Source organism: Myiozetetes cayanensis, unplaced genomic scaffold (assembly GCF_022539395.1).
Source record: "Myiozetetes cayanensis isolate MyiCay16 unplaced genomic scaffold, myiCay2020 scf22, whole genome shotgun sequence".
Classification (NCBI taxonomy): Eukaryota; Metazoa; Chordata; class Aves; order Passeriformes; family Tyrannidae; genus Myiozetetes; species Myiozetetes cayanensis.
The window spans coordinates 9,370,882-9,376,683 of NW_026087434.1; positions in this window are offsets into that span (position 1 = coordinate 9,370,882).

Here is a 5,802-nt window from a genome sequence, read left to right on the forward strand (position 1 = left end):
CTCCGGTGTCCCAGTCTCTGCTCCGGTGTTGTGCTCTCTCATCCCACAGTTTTCCAGTTAGTCCCACAGCCCCAGGGGGAGGTTTCTCTGGGGTGGATGGGAGGGAGGCTGGGAATTCTTTCACCCCACATACCTCTGCTGAGCAGCAGTGTGTTTTCCAGTGGCTGCAAGCGTGGGGAACCCCAAGCCATGGAGCTCCTGCTCCCAGCCAGGGCTCTGCCGGGACGGCAAAGGGCTCTTTTCCCAGCGGAGAAGCCGCAGAGCCTGTTGCATGGGCAGAGCTCTCTCCTCAGTATGCTTTTCCCTCTTGCCTTTTGTCCAGGAGGCTGTTTCCCACGATCCCTCTATGCATTTAAAATCTTTACTGCAGGACAAATGCAAAACACCTCTGTGTGTGTCTCTGTGTGTCACACAGTGCTGGTCGGAGCGATGTGCGGGAAGCGTCGCTCCAGGGATGCCCAGGTACTCCAGGCACTGCTGGGACATGGAGCAGCACGTGGAGCAGCCCCCACCCACCAGAGATGCTGGCAGAGCTGTGGAAAAACCCCAGGTCTCTGCCCTGGCACCATGCCCAGCACTGGAGCATATCCCAGGACACGGCACAGGCAGCGCTACCTCCAGTCCCACAGCAACTACCAGTACAGGAACATGGGGAACATCAAGCTTAGCCCTGTTAATTCCCATCATTTTCTGGTCCAACACCCTATCCATGTCTCTCCCAAGGAGCAGTGCTTGCCTGGAGCCAGGAGGAAGTGCTGCTTTGGCGAGGAGGTGACTCTGTAGGAAAGCAGGAGGAGACTGGGCCATGCTTGGGTTGGGGACTGCAGCTGCCCAGGGATGCCCTGGCTGAGCACAGGAGTGGCAGTCAGGCAGGACAGGAGGCTCTGAGCACCTGGAAATCCTTCTCCTCAGGTGGAAATGGGTGCTATGGGACTCAGGACAGTCAGCTGGGATGTCCTGAGAGCTCTGGCCCGTGTTTTATGAGCTCAGCAGGTCCCGATAAGCACCGTGTGTGTCCGATGCCTTATCACTGCTGTCAGAGGCTCTGCAAGCTCAACTGGAACGTTTTGAGAGCAGGGTGGCAGCAGGAGTGATTTGCTCCTTGAATTTTTAACAGAAGGAGTGCTGTGATGGCTTTGGGCAGCAAAACCCTGCATACCTCACCTGCAGCACTGAGATGATGCACCTCACTGAGTGTCTCCTGATGTTACTGTGGGAGCACTTCCATAAAGCAGTGTGAGTGAAACTGGAAACAGCAACAGCAGCAATTAGTTGAACATCTGATTTTATATATGTTTCCTATATAAAAATGAGCCTTGCACCTCTCCCCAGCTGCCCACAGCTCCCCCTTGGAGCATCTCATTTCTGAGCTGTGCCCAGCTGTGGTGGGATGCATTCAATGGCATTTCCCAGATGTTTCTTTTACCTTTTGCAGCCTCCTAGCTCTGACCTGCCCCTTAAAGCTCTCTGCTGTGGCTACTGGGTGATGAAAACCTTCCTCAGAGCCTGGGCTGCTTTCTGGGTCTTGATCTGGTCCTGCTCTGGCAGATAGAGCAAAGAGCAGGCTCAGCTCTGGGTCTGCTGCAGGGATCTGCACTTCAGTGCTTTGTTTAAACCTAAGGGCTCTGGGCTTGGGTCAGCAGTGTCACATCTCTAAAAGGATTTCAAAGAATCACAGGATGGTTTGGGTTGGAAGGGACCTTCAAGACCATCTCATTCCAGCCCCCTGCCACGGGGTCCATGTGAGTCCACTGGCCAGGGACTCACCCCACTGCGTGTGGGTTCACACATGGGGTGCAGTGCACTGGGGTGACCTCAAGGAAAGGGAGATGTCAAGCATAACATCAGGCCTGAGCTGACTCCAAAGCTGCTGTGAGCAGATGCAAATCCCTCCTTGAGGTTTGCCTCCCAGCACATCTTCCCACAAACAGGAAAAGTTCTCCTCTTTGCCCTGAGCCGTTTCTAGTGAGGGAGCAATGCTTCAGGCTGACACAGTCCCACTTCAGGGGGCACAGGGGGGGATGTGGGACCTGCTGGGCTCTGCAGCCCCCAAATGCCCCCTACCCTACAGAATGCAGGTGGTGGGTGGATCTATGCACATTCAGGGGCTTTGGCTTCAGCTCCAGCCGTGTCCCCAGCCCCGTTCCCTGCTGCCAGGACAGGTGACGAATGCAGGGGCGTGTCTGTTCCATCCCAAACCTGAGGGCAAGGGGCTGCAGGCACTGAGAAGAAAATACTTCCTGGTGGAAAAAAAAGAGAGATTTTTGGTTCTCCAAACCTCAGTCTTCCTACTAGCAGCTTATGCAATGCATGGAGAGAATCTGGACCTCCCCACTTGGCCCTTTGGGTGAGCTCCCAGCCACGACCGTGCCGCTTCCCCGAGCGGTTTCACTCCAGGACCTGCTGTGGTTTCCTTCCCGTGTGCTCTTGTCCGGAGCACGTGCCTCCTCCTCAGTGCCAGAAGAGTTTTGCATCCCCTACGTCTTCCTTCCTGCTTTCTTGGAAACAAGTTTTTAATACCCCACTGCCTTCCTCAGCTGCAGTGCAGAGCGTGGGCTGGATTTGTGTAACCGAGCCCTGCTGCGAAAGGCTCTCCTGAAACAATCCTGCTGGGGAGTGGAAATGCAGGGAGTGAGTAATAACTCTCCTAACCTAAAGCAAATTGTTAGCCCTGACTCAATATCCTTCATAATGAAGTCTGCACTAGACTTTTAATGTAAAAAAGCCTTACCTAAGAAATAAGACAAGTGAAGGTGAATTCCCGTGGTGTACAACAGGTTGCTAATACTGGAATCAGTGCTGTTGTCATCGTTCTTTTTTTTTTTAAATACCTTTTTTTATTTTAATTTAAGCTTGGAGGTGTGATTAAAAGTTTGGTTGGTTTTTTTTGTTTGTTTTGGTTTATGTTTTTGGGTTTTTTTCACATTGTGACATTAATTTATGGCTGAGTTTCATTCAGTCCTGTGTTCAGAAGTGCAGTACAGGTAGTAGTGATGTGTTGTCTGTAACATGGTTCTATAGAGTAGTAACCAATTTGTAAGAAAAACAACAAAACAGAAAGAAAAACAAACAACAAAAAAAACCACAAAAAAGAAAATCTGAAAAAAAATGTAAATGGAGTATTTTGTGGTATGTACAACACAAATTAATTTTACACAGAGAAAGATGTTTCTAGGAAAATGAAATTCTGATAATTCATACTATTTGTATGAACAAATAAAAGCTCTATTTTATGAAGCCATGGGCATGGCTGTGTTCATTCAGAGGGGCCTCCCCACATGGGTTCAGGGGTGCTGCCACCCAGACTTGCATGTCCATCCCAGGACTTGCATGTCCATCCCATGTCCACCCATGCAGCTGCCCAGAAGGCTGTGCTGAGTCCAGCAGGATGTGATCCCCTACGTGATCCCCAGCCAGCACAGGGCTGATCAGGAGTCAGAGGCTCCTGATGAACAAGTCCATGAACAAGTCCATGTTTGCTCACTCAGGTTGTGTGTGGGCTGATCTGTCCTGTTGGCCACACCTTCATCTGACACCGTTTCGGGGAAGGAGACCTGAGGGATTGCCCTCAGCCCTGTGCAAAAACTGGATGGGTTTGGTGGGTGGTGGAACCACCCTCCTGTGCCAGGGAGGCTGCAGGACAAACTCAGCCCTTTACAGCTGGTGGTGGGGAACCTCTCCAGTGCCAAGTTCCTTTCCTAAAGGTTTGCATTTCAGCCTGGAGAAGAGGAGACTGAGGGGAGACCTCCCTGCAGTTCCAACTGCCTGGGCAGGGGCAGAGGAGGGGCAGGACTGAGCTCTGCTCTGGGGGGACCAGGGACAGCCCCCAGGGAATGGCTGGAGCTGTGTCAGGGCAGGCTCAGGGTGGAGCTCAGCAAAAGGTTCTTCCCCCAGAGGCTGGTTGGGCACTGAACAGGCTCCCCAGGGCAGTGGGCACAGCCCCAAGGCTGCCAGAGCTGCAGGAGGGTTTGGATGATCCTCTGGGGCACAGGGGGTGACTCTTGGGGATGGGGCTGTGCAGGGCCAGGAGTTGGACTGGATGATCCTGATGACCCTTCCAACTCAGCATATTCTGGGATTCTGTGGTCCAGCCTCTGGGGTCCCTGGTTGCCACTCCCTACACACTCAGCACTTTCTGATATAAAACTTCATTATCATTAAATTCAGAACAGTCCCAGGCCAGTGTTGTACAAAGCAGCACCTAAACAATGTTACAGATTTATGTAATGTAGCAACTGCCGTTCAAAATTAATATCATTAAGTTAAAAAAATTTCTTTTTTTTTTCACAAGCCTTGCATCCAGTGCAGAGTAATTGATGGGAGTCTTTTAGGCTGTACATTTTTCAGAGACCTTCTAAAAAAGGAGTCAAAAGGGAGCAAAAGATTTAATTTAGCAATTCAGGAGGAGTTCAGCCCAGAAAGCTCCAGCTGGTCAGGATTGTAATTAGCTGCTCCCAAACTCTGGCAGTGCTTAAACTCTATAGGTGTCTCATTTTTAAAGTATGTAGATTTTACTTTACCACTCCCATGAACCTCTGGAGCAGCACAGCTGGATATGCTGGGAGCTGACCTCAGCTCGATGGAGTTGAGCTACTCCTTACCTCATTCTCACCTCACCTTGATTTAGTTCCAAACCAGGTGTGAATGCCCCAGCAGATGTCAGTCCTGTAGGCAGCCTGGATCTGAGCTCAACCTGACTTCCCAGCAGCTCGTGGAGTCCTATCCCTCATTCCTGTGTTTTACAAGAGCCGCTCAGTGCTGGGATGGAGAGTGTGGGGGCTTTTCCATCACAGGGGAACTGAGGAAAGGGAAGTGCTGCTGAGGAAAGGGAAGGTTAGTCCTCAAGTCCTTATGGGATTCTGCATTTCCCTGTGGGCTATTCCCAGTTGTACCTGGGCTTGTGGATACCGGGGATTCCTTCCCAGGTTTGGGCTGGTTCCCGTTCCTGGTGCTGTTTTGGCAAGAGCATCCAGAAGATAAGGTTAAGGGTGTCTGTGTGGTTCATGGCATCCTAAATACAGAGAAGATGGGCTGAAGGGTGTTCTCACAGCCCTGGGGATCCCAGCTGAAGGAGGAAGCTCCTGAAGGAGGAGAATGGACTGATGAAGAGGTAGCTGAAGCTGCTGAAATGTTGCTGCTAATATGGTGATAACCAAGGTGGATTTAATTTTTCTCCAGGTATTGCTTTCATCCAGAAGTTAACCATGTCTCCAGATTGTGCAAGTCAGTGTGGCATTCTAGGGAAGGTGCCTGGGCTCTGGTGCTGTGATAATGTCCCAGACAGGTGTCACCTTGTGAAGACACAGATGCCAGGGGTGAGAATACACAGAGCAGGGAGGAATTCACCCAAAAGGGAACAGGCTGCTGCCATGAGCCTCTCCTTGTGGCACCTGGAGGGTATGGAGACCTCTCTGAGGAGGGTGAGGGAATGCTGAAATGAAGGAGGACAGAGATTGAGAGCCCTTAAGCACCAGGGAAAGGTCTGGGCAGGATCTGCCAAGGCAAGAAAGTGCCTTGGAGTTGAGTCCATGCTAACAAAGCCATTGAAAGAGCTGGTGCATTTTATAAGCAGCACCATGTTTGTTTGGCTTCAGGCCAAAATGATGCATTTAAAACAACCCTGAAGCTTGAGAAACTTTTTACTGGGGCCTGGCTTTGGGAACATGTCATTATTATATGTATGAATTTTTCCTTGGGCCTGGTGTACAGATGGCTGGGAGGTTGTGCTGCTGGCAGCCCCAGTTCCCAAACCACCAGGGCACTGCAGTAGGAAGTGCTTTGCTTCTCTTTCTGGGTTCTTGT